Source organism: Coturnix japonica, chromosome 2, assembly GCF_054131305.1.
Source record: "Coturnix japonica strain WE chromosome 2, WE-NBRP24, whole genome shotgun sequence".
In the NCBI taxonomy this organism is placed as follows: Eukaryota; Metazoa; Chordata; class Aves; order Galliformes; family Phasianidae; genus Coturnix; species Coturnix japonica.
The window spans coordinates 23,470,789-23,482,917 of NC_140664.1; the positions used below are offsets into that span (position 1 = coordinate 23,470,789).

The window sequence follows — 12,129 nt, forward strand, 5'->3', positions numbered from 1 at the left end:
CAGAAGGAAAAATTAGGGGAGAAAATCAAAGGTTGGAAAAGGAGAGACTGACATTTTTCATTTTTGAATGAAATGAATCAATTTTGAATGAGCATTGGCAAACACTGGGTGGGGGGGGTTGGAGGGGGGGCTGCGGTAAGGAGTGGGGAGTGGTAAGGGCATGACAGATTTTGGTGGTGTGCCAAAGAGCTACTGATCAGTATTCTGGAAGGAGGACCATAGGTAGTAGGGACCAGCAGCTGGAGCACAGAAGGACCGTGTAGGACAGTGTCAGAGTGTGATTACTGGTGGTTGGATAGCCAGAATAGCCACTGGGCCACTGTGACATGGGAGCTTGGTGCTGAAGTAGTTGTAGGCTTGGACAGATCACATGTGGGCGTCTGTGACTGTAAGATGCATCACCCATGTGTACAGAAAAGCCTGAGTCTGGCAAATAACTGAAGACACTCTTGCAGAGCTTTTAGTAAAAGTAAGGAGAAACAATCCTGTCTGTAGTCTAAACAGGTTCTCTTTGATCAGTGGTGCTATCTACATCTAACTTAGCTGAACTAACTTACTAGGCAATTGCATATCCAGAAACTAGTGGAAAGTTTTTTTTAAACATTGCCACTATAAGCTCACTTAATGCAGTAATTATATAAGTCAAATGAATTGTTAAAAATGATAAAGGTTTCTAACAAGGTTATATTGCATATGCTACATAGAACTGTTAAGACTTATTTTTTAAATAATATCACCTGGTAATTCAGTCTGTCTATACACAATGATACAGATACATGATTTATCAGAATCTCATAAGCGACAGTCGTCAGTATTTAATTTGATGTACTAATAACAACTAACTAATGAAAAACTTCTGATAAAATTGCTGCTTTTAATATCAATGGAGATTATAGATACATTTCACTCCAGTATTAAGCAATTCATTGAAAGATTCTCTAATTCAGTTTTTGCATGAAATGAATAAATGATAGTCTTTCATAATTACGACTATATTGCACTTTTAAGTGTAGTTAGAATGAAAAACAACTGAAAAATAGTAAAAGGGAACAAAAGATTATAAGGCTCTTATTATTTATTATATTATGTATTATAATTATATTATTATATTATGTATTATAATTATTATATATTATTATAGATTATTATTCATAATCTATTATTTTAGTCTAGGTGCACACAAAAGCAACTTTGTTTTGTGAATTTACAACTTAACCAAAAAACAGAATGAGACTAAATAAGCATGGCTTGCAGGAAGCTGTCTCCATTGCAAATGAGGTGCTAACCAGAGGATATGCAGCTGCAGTTGGCCCTGATAACATGAGCAGTTCCAAATTAATTCTTCCTTAGCAACTCCTTCATGCTTAGCAGCATCCTGGAAAATGCTCAATCATAGAAAACTGGTAAAAGAAACAGAAAGGAGCTAGCATAAAATAATAATTATATATATATATATAAACAATAAAGAAAATGAACCAATATTCACTTAAAATTCTGTGGAACAAGAGGAGTCTTCAGAAGCACGAAGCTTAAAATTAAAAGCGTTTACAAGAGCATAGCCAAAACTTTTAGTAATTATAACCTGAAAAATTCTGATTAGAAGTTCATTTTCCTAAGTTGCTAACTGCTTTGGGGCATTTTATTTCGAGTGAGAGAAAAGTGTTATCCAAAATCCCATTTCTGCTCAGAAATTAAATTTGGCATAGGGGTGCTTATTCTTTGAAGCATTAAGAATCTGGGTTTTTTTGCAAATCAGAAACAGGCAACCCATGAAAAAAACAAAATGATACCCAAAAGGAGTATCACCTTCAGGATAGCTTTCTATACATTTTGAGTGGTATTTGGTCACAGCTTAGTAGTGACTCAGTACTGCAATCTTTTAAACATGACAATATTATTTATGACACCCCACAGTGACCTATCAGTACACATGGCCTGACCTTGACTTTGAGAAATTTCATGGACTACTGTGAAAAAAGAGAGCCAAAGAACATCAGTGTTTTATTATCAAGCATGTATTAGTTATCATTAAATGGTATGAAAGAAAGTTTATCATTTGATCTGTCTCCATCAGACATTACCTTGCCTGGTATTAAATGACAACTTCTATAAATTGAAAGAAAAGGAAAAAAAAAGAAAAAAAAAAAAGAAAAAGTCTAAAAATGGAAAGTAGAATACATAGGAAAAAAAACAGGAAAAAATGTAATTTTTTTAAAAAAAAGTATAGGGTTTATGTCAAAACAAGATTTTTTTTCATTCCATCAGTTCCAATCATCAATATAAAACTGATTTTTAGCTGTTTTTCAGTTTTCCTTCTTTAGATATGGCTCTTCTATTTTATTCTATTCTGTTCTATTTGATTCTATTCTATTACAGTTTATTGACTTCCTTTCACAAAACTGTACTGCTGTCTGTCCAAAGTCCACTGACTGAGCTTTTAACCTATCCATTTACTGCCAGAATCATTATTCTGCTCTACACATATTACTGAATAACAGTTGTAATCAGGAAACCTGCATTGTCTTTTCTTAGGTTTCCAAGCACTTTTAAAAGACCTTAGTCACTCTTCATCCATACAGAACTAGAAAATCATAAGCCGAAGCCCACACCAGGGATTAATTTTTTGCCTTGATCTTAAGAAGACAGCCTGCACTCTCCTGTTGAGACTCACCAGTAAAGCTCCTGTTAAGTGCAGCTATGAGAGTTTTGATGGTCATGTTTCCACCTTCTAGGGACAAGAGAGATCACAGCATTTCCTATCCTATCTCCATGCGGCTAAGGATGGAGACTGTTTATTTTGTTCTTTAAAGCAAAACTGAAGTAGCAGCCCATGCTAAATTAAACTTGAAAATTAACACAGTTTGGAAGAGTTTTTACCTGAAACACAACTTGTATAAGCACTTTATCTAAGATATATCTCTTGTGCAATATCCCTAAACAGATGGAGAGATTGACTGATTATGTCTCTATTTTTTCTGCACTGTCACTGTTACAAGTATTCCACCAATACAGCTCAGTGGATTTTAACACTTGTGCACAGAAAGCAAGATATAGAATGTGTACTTAAACAGAATTTCCCAGGCGAGCTATCTTTTTTTCTGGTTATTGGTCTTATCTGATTGGTCTTATTTGAACACAGTGAACATTTGGACTGGGCAATAATTCAGCTTGAAAAAAAATGTGACTAGCAATCCACTGCTAAGAGGTATGTTTTCCTGACAAAAATGTGAGTAGTAAACTACTGCTAAGAGATATATTTTTCTTTTCAACACAAATAATTTAAAGGTCTACTATTACACATAGTTTTTTTGTAGTTTTATTGGATTTAAAATTTTATTTCCCAAATGTCCTTTGACTGTGAGGAATCTAAAGGTTGAACTGTTTTCTAAGAGTCAGGAACTTCAGTTTTGTGTTGGAGTGCACTAAGTTAAATCCCGAATGAAAAATCGGTGTAATTATATCTAAAATTCTGGGACAAAATTCTGTGATTCTTTTTTATCATGTGCTTCATTTTAGAAACTTTAGCTTTCTCATAGTTTTCAAACTTCAGTCCATCTTCATGCCATGTTTCCCTGCTCCTTACATTTGTGCCAGCAGAAATGCTTATGAAACCATGGTGATACATGGGTTAGTTAGCTGGGGGGAAAAAAAAAAAAAAAGAGGGGGAAAGGTCAGGGAAATTGAAGATGATAAAAGGAGAGGTCTTTAATTTTGCTGCCAGTGAGAAATGTGAGAAACATTTCTTCACTAAGAAAGTGAGAAACTTTTCTTCACTAAGAAAGTTCATGAGTTCATGATTACCTAGGAATGAGGAACAGCTAGCAAACCTTTCATCCAGCCTTCTTAACACTCAATAAACCATTAATTTTTCTTTTCTTTTGCTTAGCTACAGGTAGGCACATTGCTGCTAATTTTCAGCTTAGGTTGAAACTCCACAGAGACCTCTAGTTTTCAGTGCATGAGCTGGCATTTGACAATTTGTGAGGTGTCAGGTGAGTACTGTGAAGCTGAGAACAAGGTGTTGTTTTGTTAATGTGCTTGGCAGTAAAGCAGAGCCAATTCAAAGCAGAAATAGCCTGTACTAACCAATGGATGAAGATATATCTTAGAGTAGACGATAGGTACCAGAAGTCTGGAATCAGGAATTTAATCTTGATGTGAGTTTTTGACACTGTGAACAGAAAGAAGATCATGATTGCTATCTTAGATTTTGAGCTGTTTAGCATACAGTCTAAATGTAACTGCTTGGAGAAGAAACTTTATTTACACAATTCAGGCAGGTGGATTGAATCTGAAACTGCAAGTGGAAATATAAATATATATATATACAGCTTATATAAACTATATATAAAAAGGAAAAAATGACAAAAAGATTCTAAATTAATGCCTCTTTCACTCAGACAAACTGAGCCATAAAATTTAAGAATATCACAGCTTCTACTGTAGTGCTAACTGAATATTCAGTATTTTTTATAAGAGCATACCTGGAGACCCAAAACAGCTTCCTTTCACAAGTCAAGAAAAAAATAAACCAAATACAGTTAAGGAACACAGTAATTTTCTCTACTTTTCCATAAAATATGTTAACAATGGGAACAAAGTATTTTCACTAAGACTTTTTTATGCAGCCAAATATTTTGTTGTGGTTTCTGTTCTGTGTCTAAGGCCTAAATCATAGAATTTCTCAGGTTGGAAAAGACCTTAGAGATTATCAGGTCCAACCACAATCTAACCATACTACCCTAACAACCCTCTGTTAAATCATGTTCCTGAGAATCACATCCAAAAGGTTTTTAAACATATCCAGGGATGGTGAAATGTGTTACTTTTGGAAAGCACAGCCAAATTATGCTCCTTGGCAATGACTGATATTTTATGCATTAAACATGTAATCATGTGGTAATTAGGAATGGTGATGTTATATCATAAGAGTATGATAATGAATTTTGCTTTGAAACACTTGGGTAAAAAACCTCTGCGCACAATCTCCTTGCATTTAAGTATCTCCACTGTTTAATAGAAGATTGTTGGTGGAAGAACATAGGGAAGTATTTGTGCAAGACAGACTTTATCAGAGACAGCAGAGTTAATGGACCCAAACTGAGAATTACTTAAATCAAAGATTTTTGCCTGCTTATATCACTGAGCATATAAGCACTGAATTAGACAAAGTAAATTAATACCTACCATTGCTGCTTAAATAATAAATAAGAAACAAGCACAACTTCAGAGTGAAGTTGTCTGGTTCTCAATTTATGTGAAAGCAAGTAAATAAAAAGGATTGCAGCAACTGTTCAGATACAGTCAAAACAGATGCTGCTGCTGCTGCAAAAATAAAATCTAACTTCTGTGCTATTGACATGCAGTTCCTACTTGAATGATGGTACAATGTTTCCATTATTGTTTTCACTCAGGAGAGAAACATGTTGTTGAAGACAGTCTCCCAGTCATTCCCATCTACTACACTTCACTGCATTACTGTATAGCAATCTTGGAGAAGTAAACTTCCCTCCCTTTAATTTTAAATGAAAAATCACACATTCTTGGAATACTCTAGTACTAATATACTCCATCTACTTGTATCTGTCTGCTCTTGAGACCTAGCCAGGGTCCAAAAAAAGCCCTAAAATTGGAAAGATGTGGATCTGAAGGGTCGACTGTTCAATGGTCAAAGAACTGGCTTCAGGATCTAGTCCAGAGAGTAGGGGTCAGTGAGTTCACATCTAAATGGAGCTTGGTGATGAGTGGTGTCCCCGAGGGGTTGGTGCTGGAGCAATAATCTGTGCAATATCTTCATCAGTGGCACTGACAGTGGGATCAAATGCATCCTCAGCATGTTTGCTGATGACACCAAGCTGTGGGGAGTGACTGACACACCAGAAGGACAGGATGCCATCCAGAGGGACCTAGACAGGCTTGATCAGTGAGCCCAGGAGAACATCATGATGTTCAGGAAATCCAAGTGCTAGAACTTGCATTTGGGTTGAGGCAACAAATTATGCCAAAAAAGACCAGGGGTACTTGTGGGTGAGAAGCTAGTCATAAGCCAGCCGTGTACCCTCCCAGCACAGAAAGCCAACTATATCCTGGTCTGCATCAGAAGTATGGCCAGCAGGGTAAGGGAGGTAATCCTGCCCCTCTACCCTGAGCTGGTTGAGGCCTCACCTGGAGTATTGCATCCATATGTGGAGTCCTCACTACAGGAGTGACATAGACCTGTTAGAGTGCATCCAGAAGAGAGCCACAGAAATGATCTATGTTATGGAGTATCTCTGTCTCTTGGACAGGCTGAGAGAGCATAGGATGTTCAGCCTGGAGAAGAGAAGACTCCAAGGTGACCTGGTAGCAGCCTCTCGACCTGATCTAGCTGTGCATGTCTCTGTTCATTGCAGAGGAGCTGGACTAGATGACTTGTAAATGTCCCTTCTAATTCAGAGGATTCTAATGTAGACGTTGGGTCTTCAGCTTGTTCACTGCACACACTGGGTTGCACTACATGCTGTCCTATACTTAGCCATAATAAGATAAAATAATGCATTTCCTCAAACAATCAAACAATGCTGCTGTACTAATTAACTCTAACTAACTAATTAACTAATTAATCTCACCCCATTCTACAGCTACTGATTCTGCAAATCATTCAAGTGACAAAACTTTTTAGAAAATCTCAGCACTGGCCAGATGAAATTTAGATATATAGCTATCTCCTAACATCAGTGTCATGGTTGAGCATGTTTTCTGTGACATTCGGAAGGTGCTAGTTACTCAGTATTCAGTACAGGAAATGGAAAGTCCAGTTCTTTCACATAATTTAACTCCTGCAAGAATTCAATCACAGTGAACCAAGATACAATAAGCTTTTGTGTATGTGGAATATACATGGATGAAAAAGTGTTATGCTTTCTCCTCAGTTACTCTCATTGAAAAATCAAAACAGAACAAATTTTGATAAGCGACATAGGCATTTGTTGTTGTTTTTTTATCTGAATCATAGAATCGCAGAATAGCCTGGGTTGAAAAGGACCTCAATGATCATGTAGTTTCAACCCCCCTTCTATGTGCAGGGTCACCAACCACCAGACTAGGCTGCCCAGAGCCACATCCAGTTTGGCCTCGAATGCCTCCAGGGATGGGGCATTCACAACCTCCTTAGGCAACCCGTTCCAGTTTGTCACTACTGTCTGAGTGAAAAACTTCCTCCTGGTATCTAACCTAAATCACCTTTCTTAATTTAAAATCATTCCCCCTTGTCCTATCCCTATCAACACATGTAAACAGTAATTCTCCCTCCTGCTTATATGCTCCATTCAGGTACTGGAAGATCCAAACATTGGGCATCCTTACTGGGACAAGTAATATCTGTATCTGGCCAAGACAGAATCTTCCTCCATTCAAGATTTCAGTCTTTCTTGTATTTAACTACTTTTTCGTGTACAGAAATAGGTGAATTAAAATGCATCTTGTCAGTATCCTAGAGTCTTCTGCCTTCAATGGAACAGCAAAATCCTCTGGCTTCAATCTCTGTTTCAATATAGAGACAAAGAAGGATTAAAAATGAGCCTCCTACATTTCAGATGAGCTGGATGACCCTAATAATCCACATACCAGTAACAAATAAGTGAGTACAGTTCATTCACCTCTCTCAGTCACAGACTTCTGTGACTAAATGAATCTGAATGAGTCACATGTGATTTGCTCATGTTTCTGGACAGGTAAGATCCAAAACTTCCCTGCAACAAGCAACCTGTAATGAACTCAGCTAAAACTAGTGCTTTTTCAACAACTCACAGAAGTTCTTGTTGTGATATTTCTATTCTCCAGTAACCTCCTCAAGCAATATGGTATTGCTTCTTCAATTCTATTTTTGTACCAACTTCCCCTTCTCTCCTTTTTATTTTAAACATTATCTACTGTGTAGATCTTCAAAGGACAGTGATAGTCATCTTGAGGGAGGCAAAGGTTAATTTCCCCTTTAACCCAGCACCTTGGCTGAGAATCAATTATACCCACCTAGAAAGGAGTATAAGAAGAGGCCTCCAGAGCTTCTAAAGGAAGCTCACAGAGGTAGAAAGCATAATCTGTATGTTGGAAAATAGTCACAAAATCACAGTCACAGAATTAAAAGCAGTTGAAGTTGAGAAGGACCTCTGGAGATCATCTGATCCTCTGCTAAAGCAAGGACAGCTACAGCAGGAATTCCAAAGTAATCATTACATTCCAGGATGTTTAGTATCTTTTGTCTTATAGGATATAAAATGAAGAAAGTTATTTTCCTTTTTTTTTTGTTTTTTTGGTTTTTTTTTTTTTATCAGAATTTAATGTATACCTTGCAGGGTGTGATTGCAAATATAACTGTTGTAGGTTAATGGTCACATTTGGTGACCATTCAAGCCCAATCAGATCCAGTGCAATATATATCTTATATTCTACACTATTTGTGTAATGCTTGGGATACATGCTATCCAAGATATCCTCTTTAATGTACACCTTTCCTATTCTTTGATATATATGTAGATATTATTCCCTTAGGCCGTAGGCCATACCCATAAAATGACCACACAAAATCCAGTGAGTTCATTTAGTTCATGACACCTTTTATAGCGGCCACACAAGACAAGAAACAGGATATATTGTGTTACTAGGTGTCAACATCAGCTCAGGTTGGGTGACTGTTGCATTTACACTGCTTCTTGCATTGCACTGTGCCTGATGGTTCAGATGATTCATGATGGTATAATATACAAGTCAAATAAGTAGTTATTTTACAGTAAAGCTCTCTACATTGGCTGAAAAATTTTGTCAAAATGCAGCAGCACAGATGATAGCTTTCTCTCTGCTTTCAGTTAGTCCATTTCCATAGCTGTAGCCACCTCCCTAGAGCATTTGTGAGAGTACTGGCCATTTGGCAGTCTCTAGGTCCACCTGAATGGCTGTTACTTCTGGTCATACCTGGACTGGCTCAAGGGCTACCATTCAAACTATCTCTTGTTTGGTCTGTTCAAAGATTTGTGAACAGTTCTTAGTTCAGGTCACTTGACAGAGAAGACTTAAATATTCAATTCTATGTGTTAACCTCATCTCGCAGCTGAGTACAACACAGCTGCTTTTCAGCCTGTATTGGCTGGCTGTATAGTGATCAGCTGCCAGCTGATGTTAATACACAGCAATGGCTATTTTCAGGCATATTTATAATACACTATTCTGGAAGCAGTATCATTGGGTTTGCTAACAATTAAAATATTAGAGGTCACAAAAATGAAAATCAAGAAAATGTAATTACAATCTATACTACTTCTTCAGATCTGGAAGATAGTCTAGAATTATACATAATACAGTTGGTTTTAAACTATTTTTAGCTATCCTTGTATCAACAAACTTACTAAGTATGAGATAAAATTCTTTCTCAGAGATATGTTCATAAAGTCATTGGATTAGATAGGACTTCAAAGATCATCTAGTTCCAAATCCCATGCCATGAGTAGGGTCATCAAACAACAGAACAAGCTGCCCAGGGCCCCATCCAAACTGGCCTTGAACATCTCCAGGGATGAGGCATCTGCAGCTTCTCTGGGTCAGCTGTTCCAGTGCCTCACCACCACACTGAGTAAAAAAATGTCCTTTCAATGACTAATCTAAAACCATTCCCCCTTGTCCTTGTCTTTCCATATAAATGATTGAACTCTCTCCTGTTTATAAGCCCCCTTATAGTACCAAAAGGACGTGATGAGGTCTCCTCAGAGCCTTCTCTTCTTCAAGCACAGTTCCCTCAATTTTCCATCATAAGAGAGGTGCTCCAGCCCTTTGGTCATCTTTGTGGCCCTCCTCTGGACCCACTCCAAAGGCACTGCATCCCTCCTGTACTGAGGGGCCCTGTCTTGGACTCAGTACTTCAGATGGGGACTCACAAGGGCAGAGTTGAGAGATACAGTCCCCTCCCTCTCTCTGCTGGCCATCTCTCTTGTTACAGCCCAGGGCACAGTTGTCCTTCCAGGCTGTGAGAGGACACTGCTGACTCATGTAGAGCTTTTCCTAATCTGTACAGATATCTGGGATTGTACCCACTTGTACTTGGCCTTTTTGTATCTCGTGTAGGTTCACACAGGCCCACTTTTCAAGCTTGTCCAGGTGAGAACAGAAATAGTGTGGCTCCAGAGTACATCATTAAAAATTTCCATAAGGGTTAGTTCCTTAGCCTATTACTATCATGGGGAAATATTCCATAAATCTCCTGTTTAAAGGGATAGAAAGGTTGAAGAAATAATGTAAAAGGACAGGGATTAAATGTGTAAACATCTTTTCCCGAATCTGCACTATATAATGCTGTTTGTTTGTTTGTTTGTTTGTTTGTTTGTTTAATGGCATACATCATTGCCAGCAGAGAGGCAATCCCAAAAGCAAAGTACAAGGATTTTTTTAGGAAAGAAGCACAAAACTCATGCATCAGTATAGCAAGTCTTCTTGTAGGAATAGCTTGTTTGAGCCCCTTTTTCTCTAATTAATCACTATCCTGCTTTGTTTTCTTTTCTTCTTCATCTTCAACAGCAACTCACTAAATGAGAAAGCTGCAGCTGTGTTTTCTTTTAAATGGCAGTACCTTCCTCAAAAATCTACCATACAGAGGAGGTTCACATTACTTCATGAGAGCATCATCTTACTAACAAGAAGCAATTATGAGAATGTAACAGTTGTCATACTTGTTATCAAGTGCATCCATTTATTAAGAAAACATCATTAAACAGTAATCTAATACAAAACCTCAAGTACAATAATCTAACATCTGCTGTAAAGTAACTCGATTCAAAGTCCTCAAAGATTTACCAGAAGGTGTTAAAGAAGAAGAAAGTGTTGTAAACATTACTTACCTCTGGAAGCTTAATAGGAATTGATGGTATTCTTCTTTAACTGACTCCATCTGCTGCTGTAAATGTCATATAGCTTTATTATTTGCAAATAGGAAAATAAATGATCTATAGATGTTTTTAGCTTTTCAGATTGTAAAATATTACAAAAAAAAAATACTGTAGAAAAGATGAGATGAAGTTCTGTAACAGAAGAAAATCCCTAAGGAACAGGAAAATTCAAGATTCCTTTTTTAAAATAATGGTATTGAAACAGGATATTTGGAAAAATCTTAAAGCTGAAATTACTTGGTGATCACAAGTTAAGTGTCCTGCACTGATTTTTCACTAATTCAATAGTAGTAAATTTCAGTGGATCATGTATGTATAAATAAAATCATATTTATCTTTTCAATAAATGAATGTTACTAGACAGATTTAATATGAGGGCTTCTCCAAAAGTAATGTTTCCTATTTTATTATCTTGGCCCACAATACGAGAGGAAGATGTTGGTGGTATGGCAGCAGAGACTGAACATTCCTGCCAGTATTCTATTCCTTTTTGTTGCCATGTGACAAATGGCAGTAGAGTGGCAGTCTGACTAAATGATGTCTGACGTGGAAGTGCATATGAAGCAAAAATGTGTCATAGAATACCTCTGTGTGGAAAATTGGCATCAATTGACGCTCCTTGGCATTTGCTGAGTATTTATGAACCAAGTAGTGGATGTGAGCACACTGAGGTAGTGGGTGGTGCTTTTCAGTAGTGGTGACTGGAAAGGTGGGTCACTCTACCAGTGCAGATATTTACAATGTGACATGCACGCTCTTCTTCATCGCTGGTAAAAAAACAGCTGATGGTGGTGAGAGCTTTCTCTAAAAAACTGTATTATCATGTTCCTTGTATCTGTTGTAATTTCCATAGAAATAAATTGGAGCAATCAATGTACATTCCAATCAAATTTAATGTACCATTGTCATATATTTCATAATGGAAGTAAACATTCAATATAAGCTAACACCTTTGATATTCCTTGAATCTATGTATACATGGGTGTATTTACCCTACAAAGGAGGAAAACTGCAATGGTTTTCAGAACATTTGGCAATGCATGCTCATTTTTATTGGTTATAGTGGAGTCCTAAAACAGATGGATCCAGATGGCTATTCTGCCTTCTCCACCATTTAGGAATAGAAAAACTGGACATAGAAAATATGCCTGGAAAAATCACTTTCATAGGCTGTTGTATAGCTATTACCAGAGCTACTCATTCCTCTTCTACTACTACT

The 12,129-nt window shown here is 37.1% G+C and overlaps 1 long non-coding RNA gene across 2 annotated transcripts in view; it reads right to left on the bottom strand.

The window, feature by feature from the left end:
• LOC107310296 (uncharacterized) overlaps positions 1–12,129 on the bottom strand; it is a 79,131-nt gene that overhangs the window by 47,403 nt on the left and 19,599 nt on the right. The gene's annotated exons all lie outside the window — the stretch shown is intronic.